This window comes from Pollicipes pollicipes, unplaced genomic scaffold, assembly GCF_011947565.3.
Source record: "Pollicipes pollicipes isolate AB1234 unplaced genomic scaffold, Ppol_2.1 Scaffold_2282;HRSCAF=2673_pilon_pilon_pilon, whole genome shotgun sequence".
Taxonomy (NCBI): domain Eukaryota; kingdom Metazoa; phylum Arthropoda; class Thecostraca; order Pollicipedomorpha; family Pollicipedidae; genus Pollicipes; species Pollicipes pollicipes.
Window position 1 is genome coordinate 3,605 of NW_023596082.1, and position 12,206 is coordinate 15,810.

At 57.2% G+C, this 12,206-nt stretch overlaps 1 long non-coding RNA gene across 2 annotated transcripts; it reads left to right on the top strand.

Moving 5' to 3' along the window:
* The first annotated feature begins 9,774 nt into the window (after positions 1 to 9,774).
* Positions 9,775 to 11,615, top strand: LOC119096912 (uncharacterized). 2 transcript variants are annotated; one of them, XR_005094099.1, is made up of 3 exons: positions 9,775 to 9,991; positions 10,240 to 10,381; positions 11,314 to 11,615. It is a non-coding gene; the product is annotated as an uncharacterized LOC119096912 (long non-coding RNA). The 2 variants fall into 2 exon arrangements; XR_005094097.1 differs by having other exon boundaries at positions 10,259 to 10,381.
* The last annotated feature ends 591 nt before the right edge of the window (positions 11,616 to 12,206 follow it).

Here is a 12,206-nt window from a genome sequence, read left to right on the forward strand (position 1 = left end):
GGAGATTCGACGGAGCCTTTATTCAGCACGTCAATACCTTTAATAGACAGGTACGAAAGGTAAAGAAAGTACGTGGCATGTTGGACCTGATGTTAAGTCGAATAACAGTGACGACATATCATCCTGTGATGCTTCACGGGAGTGTTGTTGCTTTGTGGCCTTGGGCGGCCCAAGTGAATCCGTATAAACTCATGACCAGCGACGTCACCCACTCAGATGATTCGTCTGGAGTTTAGTCGATTACCAGTGATGTCATATCGTCAGCTGATGCTTGATGTCCTTCAGTCAGCCCGAGTAAACCTGCACAAACTCATGACCAGTTACACCACACGCTCAGGCGAATCGACAGAGCCTTTTTGTAGCGCACGAATACCTGCAGTAGGCAGATGCGAAAGGTAAAGATGAAACATGGCTTATTGCAATTGATGTTAATTCGGATACAAGTGACGCCATAACGTTATCTGATGCCTAATGGCCTGAACTCGGCCAAAAAAGGCCCGTAAAAGCTCATGACCAGTGACGTCACACACTCAGTGGACTACCAGTGAAGTCATTTCGTTAGCTGATGCCTTATGGCTTTCGCTCAGCCAAAAATAGTCGTAAAAATTCATGACCAGTGACGTCGCACACTCAAGTGACTCGGCAGAGCCATCATTTAACGCACCAATACTTTACAGGTACGAAAGGCAAAGATGGAACATGACCTGTTACGCCTCATGTTAAGTCAAACACCATTGGCATCACGTCGTCAACTGATGCATTTTTCCCTATAGAGGGTTCCAAGGAGCCAGAAAAAAACTCGTGACCAGTAACGTTACACACCCAGGAGACTCGACAGAGCCTTCATTCAGCACGTCAGTACTTGTAATAGACGGGTACGAAAGGTAAAGATAGAACATGGCCTGTCGCGCCTGATGTTAAGTCGGACATCAGTGACGTCATATCGTCAGCTGATACATTATACCGTTTGGGGTTACAAAAGGTCCCGTAAAAAGCTCTTGACCAGTGACGTTACTTACTCAGGAGACTCGACAGAGCCTTCATTCAGCACGCCAATACTTCCAAGAGACAGGTACGAAAGGTAGAGATGGAACATGGCCTGTCGCGCCTGGAGTATAGTCGAATACCAGTGACGTCATATCGTCAGCTGATGCTTGATGTCCTTCGGTCAGCCAGAGTAAACCCGCGTAAACTCATGACTAGTTACACCACACGCTCAGGTAATTCGGCAGAGCCCCTATGTGTCGCGCGAATACTTGCAGTAGATAGGTGCGAAAGGTACAGACGAAACATGGCTTAGATAGAGCATGGCCTGTTGCGCATGATGTCTAGTCGAGACCTAGTGTCATCATATCGTCAGCTGATGCTTTGTGGCCTATAGTAGGTTCAGAAGAGTATACAAATTAATGGTCAGTGACGTACACACTCAGGTAATTTGGCAGAGCCTTCCACGGCAATGCTTGCAATGGACAGGTACCAAAGATAAAGGTGGAACATGGCCTGTCGCGCCCGAAGTTCATTCGAATACCAGTGACGTCACATCGTCAGTCAGTGCCGTATGACCTTTCGCCGGCCCAAAAGAGGCCGTAAAATCTCATGACCAGCGACACGCACGGTCGAATGCCAGTGACGTCACATCGCTAGCTGATGCTTTATGGCCTTCAGTTGGCCGCAAAAAATCCGCCAATACTTGCAGCAGACATGTACGAAAGGTATAAATGGAGCATGACCTGTTGGCTGATGTTCAGCCAAATACCAGTGACGTCATATCGCCAGCTGATGCCTTACGGCATTTCGTCGGTCCTAGAGGACACATGGAAACCCACGACCATTGACGTCTTACAATCGGTCGTATAGCAGTGACGTCGTTAGCTGACACCTTGTGGTCTTCAGTTGGCCGAAAAGCACCGGTGAAACTCGTGACCAGTGACGTCACACACTCAGGTGGTTCGGCAGCTTTCATCCAGCACGCCAATGCTTGCAGTAGTCAGATACAAAGGTAAAAATAAAGCACGGCCTGTTGCGCTCAGTATTTATTCGAATACCAGTGGCGTCACGCTATCCGGTGATACTTCGTAGACCATGACACACCGTGGTCGTGGGGCCTAAGTGCACCCGTATGAAGTGATGATTAGGGACGTCACACATTGAGGTGATTCGGTCAAACCTTTATGCGGCACGCAAATGCTTGCAGCAGTCAGGTACGAAAAGTAAAGATGGAACGAGGCCGGTCGCGCCTGATGTTTAATCGAATAACAGTGACGACACATGGCCAGCTGATGCATTACGGCATTCGGTGGACCCAAAAGAGCCTTACAAACTCACGACCCGTGACGTCACATACCCAGCCGAATACCAGTGACATGTCACATTCAAAAGCCTTATGGCCTTCAGTCGGCCCGAAGGGACCCCCATCCCGATCGATGCAAAACCATTTTCAGTGACGTCACAATGTCAGCCGATGCCTCACAGCTTTCCCCCGGACGACAATACTCGAAACCCTGCAGCTAGCGTAGCTCTTCCCTCCGTCGGCCATACAGGTACCAAAGTAAAAAATTACCCATCAATCGTCGTTTTTAAGGCAGAACATATCGTAATTGATCGTGAAACAGGTCATCTAAGCTCTTACCTTGGAACTTAAATAACTGTGATAGCGAACATCCGAGCGCAAACATGCAGCAACCACGACCCCGGCGCCATTTCTACGTGTAATTGCAACATTACTGCCTGATCACAACATTACTGTGCATCAAGAACCTTTAAAATATATGAGGCCAAGATAACAAGAATTCAGTAAAATGTGTTTTTTGCGTATCCAAGCAGTCTTCCATATTGTTTGTAGATTGGTCAACATGGTGGGGAAATATGACATGTTTGCGGGGGAATGAAAAGCAAAATGAGAATATGGTGGCTTAACAAAACTTCTTAATATGATACATATGTATGGCATGAAACATGGATGCCAATGAAACACTGGGTTGAAGGGGATAGGGGGTCAGGGTGTAATTTCCTACCTAATGTTAGAAAAAAATCATTGTACACCATTTGTTGTGTTTAAGGCAGGACATGTCATAAATAATCACAAAACAAGTAGATTCATGCTCTTACCTTCAAATCTTTTGTAATTATGATGGTGAGCTCCCCAGGGCAGCACACACACAGCAGCCGCGACACCGGAACCATTACTGCGTGCGGTCACAACATTACTGCGCATCAAGCAGCATCAAGAACCATAAAAATGTATGGGGCCAAGGTAACAAGAATCCATGAAATTTGATCCTCGACGCCAATGGGACGATGGGTTGCAGGGGGATTGGGTGGGGAATGTAAAGCAAAATGAGAACATGGTGGCTAGTTTGCATGTACAAGATTGACATTTTTATAAGTCTATGGATTTACAAATTTTCAAGTGACAGGGTTAATTATGAGATAAGCAGGTCTGGCAAATTTGAAACACTGCATTTGTGTGCTGTTCACTGCTGGTTTGGTGTTTTTCAACATTGACAGTCATGTCACTTGAATAACCTAGGACATTGCCCTCATTGGCAGGGTGACTCAAACAGTGAATAGCTGTTATGTTCAGATGGTCAGAGTGACAAATCCTACCCACGGCTCCAAGTTTGATGAGATAAATTGCCCTGTCAATTATGTTGGTCTGCCTGTTTATTACAGCAGCCAGCAGAGCAGCATGGATGGTGATAGCACAGATTGGGCGGCATCCCACCCTCTGCTGCCAGATGCCAGAGACACTGTTCCACCTCCACCATCTCCACCAGAGCTGGCCACTGCACCAGGCCCAGATCATACACAGCTGGTGGTGAACAGTCTCAGTCCGCGTGACAAACCCTGGCCTTGCGGTCTGACAGCGGACTTTATTGAGCAGTGTGCACAGACGCTGGACGCCCTGGAGGATGTTAGCTGTCTGGCGATAGCTGATGACCAGCTGCCTTTGGTGTATCCTGGCTGTGTACCTCTGAAGAACCTGGCAGGCTATATGTCAATTCAGAGGGAGACTGGCCAAGTGTCTCTGGAGAGTCTGGCCAGCTATGTGTCATTGGAGAGTCAGGGTACCCAGGTGTCCACAGGGAATATAGCCAACCATGTGTTCATGGACAGCCACAGTGGTAACTTATCCCAGGACAGCTGTATTGGACAAGTATGCCTGGAGAGCCTGGCTGGTCATGTGCCTGTGGACAGTCAGAGTGGTCAAGTGGCTCTGGATGGTCAGAATGGTAAGATATCCCAGAGGAGTCAGGTTGATGAAATGTCCCAGGAGAGCCAGGATGGCTCTGATTTGGCCATGGAGAGCCTGGCCAGCTATGTGCCTCTAGAGAGTCAGAATGGTCAAGTGCCTCCAGACAATCACAACAGCTACATGTTTGAAGAGAGCAATGTTGGCAGTGTGGCTGTGGGGTGCTCAGCCAGCTATGCCTACCTGGAGGGTCAGAATGGCCACATGTCCTTTGGGGGTCAGAATGGCCATGTGTCTTATGAGAATCAGGATGGTCAAGTGTCGCTTGAAAGTGAGGTTGGCGAGGTGTTTCTGGAGAGTCAGGACGGTCACGTGCTTCTGCAGAGCCTGGCAGGTCAGGTGCCTCTTGAGATCCTGGACGGCCCAATGGCTCTGCGTAGCTTAGAGATGGAGGGCGGCACGTTCCTGCCATCGGCGGTGGACGAGGCACAGCCGGAGTCAGCCCGCCTGGCCACGTCTGACGGCGTCGCCGTCGCTGCCGTCGCGGAATCGTCGGCCCGCTGGCCACCGGGCCCGGACGGCAGCCCGGGCTCCGTCGGCGGCGCCTGGCCGCAGCTCCCGCTCGAGCCCGGTCCGTCACCGCCGTCTGAGGGGCAGCTCGCCGCGGACCTCCGCTGGCCGAGCGGTGACGTGCCTCTCGAAGGCCAGTTGACCGCTGATCGCGTCCCCGCCCGGCGTCCGCCACGCGGCGCGCGGCACGCCTGGCAGCACGCGCAGGACGCCGTGCTTGACTCCTGGCCAGACCTCCAGGGCGCCGGGCTGGACTCCTGGCGTCACATGGCGGACGCGGAACTGCATCCGTTCCGAGGCGTGCAGGACGCGGAGCTGGCCTCGTGGCGCGACGTGGTGGACGCCGAAATGCAGCCGTGTCGAGACGCACAGGACCCCGACCTGGACTGCTGGCGGGGCGTGGTGGACTCGGCGCCGCCGCCGCCCACGGCCGCCACGCGGCTGGCCGAGGTCGAGTGCGAGCTGACGGTGAGTGAGGACGCGGCAGAGGAGACGACGGCGGCGCCGACGCCGGCCGGGCCGGCCATCGCCGACCTAGCGCCCTACCTCGAGCACAACTACGACTACCCGCTGGAGCCGCTGGTGGCCGGCGAGGTGCGTCCCAGCGCCGACCACGTATACGCGTCGCGGCCAGCCTCGCCTGGCGGCGGCTGCTCGGTCACCGATCACCGGTACGCCTACAGTCCGCCGGCGGCGCTCACCGAGGAGGACCTCATCCGCAGCATCTCCGACCAGCTGGGCCTGCCACAGGACCACGGCTACTCGCAGCGGCAGAGCGCGGCGCCGGTTCTGCCGCTGCTGCCGCCGCCGCCACCGCCTCCGCCCGACTGCGGCCGCGTCGAGCTGGCAGAGCCGTGTCTGGTGACGGAGACGTGCCTGGACTGGGAGCCGGCGCTGGACGGGCCGGCCGGGCACTGGGTCGACCCGAACCTGGTCATGGGCCTCAGCGGGCGGGACGAGCCGGAGCCGCACGCAGGGGACGGCCGGACCGAGTCGGCGGCGCCCGACGGCCGCGCGCAGCAGGAACGCGTGCTGCCCGCCGTGGACGCCGAGCTCGGCCGGCTGCTCTGGGCGGTCCGGCCGCCTCCGCCGCCGCCGCTGCTGCCGTTCGTGGCGGAGGACGCGCCGCCAGCGACCTCTCGTGCCGTGCCAGTCGCCGAGCCGCCGTCACAGGCGAGCGAAACCCCGTCGGAGACTAACATCGTGATCCGGCAGGCGGCGGCCACCGGAACCTCGCCGGCCCCGGCCGCGCCCGACACCGAACAAGTGGTCCGCGACTGGCTGCAGCGGCTGGCCGCCGCGCGGCAGTCGGTGACACGTGACCAGTTGCGCCGCGGCTTGGCGCACCGCGTCAGCGCCGCCCAGCTGCGTGCCCTGACCGCTGGAGGCAGCTTCCTGGCCCGCTGGGTCGGCCGGTGCGTGGCCGAGGAGCCGCCGGCCGCCGACCGACAGAAGCGCGTCAGCTACCCGCCCTACTTTAAGCTGCTGGTGCTGCGTTTTGCACAGTTCATGCCGCTGGATGCGGTCGCCACCGCGTTTTGTATTTCTTTTCCACTGCTGTATAAATGGAAGGTGAAAAGGAACGAGCTGCTGAAAATGGCGAAAGGCAGTGTCAGTGTGCGTGCCAAGGGAGGCGGCAAGAAGAAGCAGGAGTCGGACGTGGATCGCGAGTTCTCTAGGGAGCTGGAGCGGCGTATTCAAGATGCCGCCATCCGGCCCTGCTATGAGGAGGTGCGCCAGATGGCCAGGGAGCTGTACACGGAGCATGGCTTGAAGCTGCCGCGCTCCAGGCGCTGGATGAAAGCTAGCTATAACATCAAGAGCCGCCGCTGCGACGAGAACGCCATCCGTTGGCTGCTCGCCGAGTTTGAGTGTGGCCGCGCCACTACCAGGGCGGCGTTGGATGAGTACGCTGTCGGGCCGGGTGGTCGTTTCTGGTCTCAGAGGCTGTTGTCTCGTTACCCGGAGCTGCGGAAACCGCACTGCACGTGGCAGATGCAGCCGCCGGATCCAATGCTGCGGGAGGTGGAAGAGTGGGCGGCCACGCTTGACCTGCAGCCGGAGCACACTGTCTGCTTTATGGTTGATGTACCTGTCATGAGAGACCCAGGTAAGTATATTTGGTCACGTTAGGAAGCACATTTTATCGTGATTTCTGTGCAGTGCATGGACTTAGGTAGTGCAATAGTGCAAAACGTAAGAAATTAAGTAGTCGAATAAAATATGCAAATAGCATATCTGGAACAAGTGATTCGCGCTTGATGCAAGTCTCATTGGCTTTCGCTGACTGCTGTCATTGCAGTGGCACGATGTCAGTAGCCGTCAAGTTCTGGTCTTCGGTCTCCGCAGAAATGATCCTAAAGTATGTGTCCTAATGAGCTGCCGCCAGCTGTTTAGTCAGCGTCTAGATATTGCGGCGCCGTGTGTTCCCTAGCAGTGAAGGCCACTTGACTCGGTTTCTGTCCGGATGTCCGGTTGCACCGTTGCCTGCCCCTACCTGTGAAGCGCGGCTATGACGGCGCACTGTGCAGCCAATCCCCACCGACTGACGAGTCGTCGGCGCCCGCGCAGCTCCCTGCGCGGTCTGGGCGCGAGGAGGGCCGGATCGCCGAGCCACGCTGCTCATCAGCTGCGCCCTGAGCGGCGCCGTGCAGCCGGCCATGCTGATCCTACCGGTAGGTGGCCATGCAACAGCAGACTTGGCGTCTGAATGAAGTCGCTCTTCGTCACTGTGTGACCAATGCCACCCCAAGTGGCTGGTATCTGCCTCCGTTGGTAATGCCAGGGTTTCGGTATATTTACAGCAGTGAGCGCTGTCGCATTTGTGTTGTGTTGTTGACTTTTAGAAACGAAGTGGGAGGCAAATTTCATGTCCGAATCAGACTTTGGCCCTGACCCCAAGGTCCTAGAAACCCGAGACTCGATCTAAGTTTTCCCGATCATTTAGGTTCTAACCAAGTTGGAGGCGAAAACAGTATTTTAGCAGCAAAACGTATACTATGGAAGATAGCCTGATGTAACATATGTAATTGGTATATGTTGCCGTACCTACTGGCTTGCATTTGGCTGAGTGGGCCAGATTCGTTGCGGTTGGGTTTGGTGTGGTGCGAGTACTTTGAAATAGCTTTGGGTCTGGAGCTGGTTTCGTTAGATTTAACAATGGTCATCAACTTGTGCGCAGGTTAGCAGTCAATTCCTTAGCTCTTCCGATGCCGACTCGGATCAGCGTTATGTTAGCGTGCGATCAAGTCACGGTACGTCGGTTTAGGCTGGGAGCAAGCTTGCCCGATTACGATGTGCACCCTTCACGGCGATTCCTCAAGAAACTGCTCGACTCGAACGAGCTGGCGAATTGGGACTGAGGCACGGGCTTGGCCACAGTCTCCAGCGACTTGGTTCCAGATTGTGAGCCTGATCGGTGGAAAAAGCAATGCGATTCTGACTTCGTAGCATGACAACACTGGACCCGGTCCTCGGACTCTAGATAGAAAGGCTAGTACTCGGACTTCGGTTTCTGGACTCAGAACCATGCCCCATATTACCTGTAGCATGCCAGGTTATTGAATTAGGCCAGAAAGCGCCCGTACTCCCGATTTTCGACTGTGCATGTGCTGTATAAAAACGGTCAAAATGATTAGCACGAGACCATATCTACTTCTGGTTTACGGAATGTTCTTGTGCGGCCGGGCACGGAAAGGTCCATGCAACAGGTCCTTCAGCGAGTATACTACGTTTCGGGTGTTGACCAGCGGGTGCATCATGTCTTAGGGCGTTAATCAGCAGTGTACCATGCCCCATAGTGCCAGTCAGCTGGTGTACCCTTTTGGGGATGTCAGCCGGCTGGTGTCCCCTGCTCCAGGGTGTCAGCCGGCGGGTGTCTCCTGTCCCAGGGTGTCGGCCGGCGAGTGTCCCTTGTTCCAGGGTGTCAGCCGGCGGGTGTACCCTGTTCCAGGGTGTCAGACGGCTGGTGTCTCCCGTTCCAGGGTGTCAGCCGGCGAGTGTCCTCTGTTCCAGAGTGTCAGCTGGCGGATGTCTCCTGTTCCAGGGTGTCAGCCGGCGAGTGTCCACTGTTCCAGGGTGTCAGCTGGCGGATGTCTCCTGTTCGCGAGCGTCAACTGGCGGGTGTCTCCTGTTCCAGGGTGTCAGCCGGCTGGTCTCCCCTGTTCCCGAGCGTCAGCTGGCGGATGTCTCCTGTTCCAGGGCGTCAGCAGGCGGGTGTACTCGGACAGCAGCGGCCTGCTGACGGCGCAGCAGCCGGACGGCCGGCTGGACGCGGCACGCGCCGGCCTCTGGCTGCAGCTGGTGGGCAGCCGCGGCCCGGCCGGTCCGCTGCTGGTGAACGCCGCCTGCGCGCCGCGGTCCGAGCCGCTGTGCCGACAGGCGGCGGCGGTCGGCCGGCGCCTGCTGCTGGTGCCGCCCGGCCTGGCCGTGCTGGCCAACCCGCTGATGGCCGGCCGGCATCGGCTTATGGTAAGTGCGCGGGCTGCCGGCGCCGACGCCGAGGTGGACGACGGTTGACAGTCGGTCGTATTACGCGTCTTCGATTTAACGTACTTCGACTTCATATACGTGCATGTGCACGGTACAGCCGTTGGGTCGAAGGGACAGTGCGCCAACACAATGATTAGGATGATCATCACTTTCAATCACTAACCTCAGATATGTTCTTAAGTCACTCGTCTGACGGGTCCTCCGGAGCTAAATGGGCACTCTTGTTTAGTCTGTCGCCGGAAAACGCCTGTCGTTTTCGTGCCATGCAAACCTGCCACCCAGGCGGATCGGGTAATATCCCGTGTCATTTAATCCGGTCAGCCTGTGGTCCAGCCGCCTTCGCAACGTGTGCTAGCGTGCATGGAGTTTTTCAAACGCTGGATGAACACGATTGCTGCTGAGGGGAGTTTCGGACCCGCCTCTTCCGTCGCCAGGCTCCCCTGCCGGCCGACCCGTGCAGGGGAGCCTGGCCTGCTGACCTGCTGTTTTTCGTCAGCTATCCCTTGCGGCTGACGCGGATGGAGACGAGGCTGACCTTCTGACCGCGGTGCGTGCGCAGCTGGCCAGCTGGCGTTGGTCCAGTCAGCTGACTGAGGCCCTGGCCAGAGTGCGGTACCTGTACCAGCCACACCACCAGCGGGAGGTCTAGCCTGCGGCGGACATCAGCTCCAGCGAGGACTATGGCCGCCGCTGGCCGGTCGCTGCTCCTGTGGTGACTTCCCAGACAGCTACAGCCAGGTGACCGCTGTTCCTCTGGTGATATTGGGACACATGGGTATCAAGATTAAGACCTGCAGTCACAAGCTTTTGTCCCTAATATGTGTTTCTCCACACATGCGACGTGTTTTCGTGCTCTGGTGGTTGGAATAGGTTGTGTTCTTTTGTAGCGTCGGAGTAAGGACTCCTGTTCTCGTACCGACCGTTTGGATGGTGAAACATTGGTGTAGCTGTTCTGTTTAATGCCTGCCCTGTGTTGTCTGGAGCAGTATCCCCTCCACACTGCAGCCGTGGTTGGGTTGCTGGCAGCTGGTGATGGACGCGGCGCAGCGCTGGAGCGGCCCGATGTGGACGGGGCACGCGCCCGCCAGTAGACGCCACTCGTGCGTTCTGTTCGCCAGAGGCGCTCTGGTGAGTAGCTTTTTGGAACACGCAGACGCACAAGTGACCGTAAGCATTGGCAGGTGTCCGTTGCCCGTGCTAATTGGGTTGCATTGGCCCCCATGGTAATCCTGCATGCACTGTTTTGCATTATTAGCCAGCCAGCAAGTTTGAAAAGGGCCGATTTTTCAATCGTAATCTTCCTTTGAAAACAAACATTTTGGATTGGGTACGTAGCTGTTTTGTCGGTTTCTGTTACGGTCAATTCATTGTTCTTTATAACACCTGTTGAATGTATCAGTGCTTCAATGCCACGCGGATTACAATTGCATGATAGCAGCATCACAGCAACAGTGTTGTGTTAAATACTGATCACTAATATATGCGAAGCATACAATAATGATGTTATGTTGAGCACTGACTTCCCACACATGGATACGCACATGCTCACAGTCCTGTCACATTTCGATGAATCAGCCAATAGCAGTACGCCTGCTGGTCATCACTGGGTCGACGTAGCGTCGAACGCCACTGATTGGCGTCGATGCGGGTGCCGATTGGCTACTTTGTGTTCAGCGATCCGCGCAGGGTGTCATGCGGTGCCATCCTGTGTGACCTGCCACGCTGTCTATCCGTCGATATCCGGCCGACAGGCGGCACCTGGTGTGTGTGACTGAGTTGTTGTGGGTGTGTGACAGGCGTTGTGTTGGTAGTAGGACACGTCAGTCACATGGCTGTTGTGGCTGGTGTGTGCGACCGAGTTGTTGTGTCGACAGTACACGCCAGTCACACGGCTGCCACGGCTGGTGTGTATGTCTGTTACACCGTTGTGTTGGCAGGAGGACACGTCAGTCACATAGCTGCGGCAGCTGGTGTGCGTGTGACAGCCGTTGTGTCGGCAGGACACGCCAGTCACACAGCTGCTGCGGCTGGTGTATGTAACAGAGCCTTTGTGTCGACAGGTGGACACGTCAGTCACATGGCTGCGGCGGCCGGTGTGTGCGACCAGGCCGTTGTGTCGGCAGGTACGAGTCTGTCACACGGCTGCAGTGGCCGGTCGCAGACTGCTGGCGCCTGCTCCGCGGAGGCCGTCCTGAGGTGCGGCCGGTTAGCAGTCACACATCACGTGGCCGTCAGGCGGTCGGTGGCGTTGTCCGCCGTTGCCCTGTGAGCTCGTCTTTGTGACCCGTGCGGGCGTCCACTGGCGGCCTGGGATGGCTCGCTGCGAGCCGGGCAGCGGGGGCGACCGTCTGCTGACCGCGCACTGCCGGGGACACCGCCGTCTGCTGACCGCGCACTGCCGGCGGCGGGGACACCGTCGTCTGCTGACCACGCACTGCCGGCGGCGGGGACACCGCCGTCTGCTGACCGCGCACTGCCGGCGGCGGGGACACCGCCGTCTGCTGACCACGCACTGCCGGCGGCGGGGACACCGCCGTCTGCTGACCACGCACTGCCGGCGGCACCGCCGTCTGCTGACCGCGCACTGCCGGCGGCACCGCCGTCTGCTGGCCGCGCACTGCCGGCGGCGGGGACACCGCCGTCTGCTGACCGCACACTGCCGGCGGCGGGGACACCGCCGTCTGCTGACCGCGCACTGCCGGCGGCGGGGACACCGCCGTCTGCTGACCGCGCACTGCCGGCGGCGGAGACACCGCCGTCTGCTGACCGCGCACTGCCGGCGGCGGGGACACCGCCGTCTGCTGACCGCACACTGCCGGCGGCGGGGACACCGCCGTCTGCTGACCGCGCACTGCCGGCGGCGGGGACACCGCCGTCTGCTGACCGCGCACTGCCGGCGGCACCGCCGTCTGCTGGCCGCGCACTGCCGGCGGCGGGGACACCGCCGTCTGCT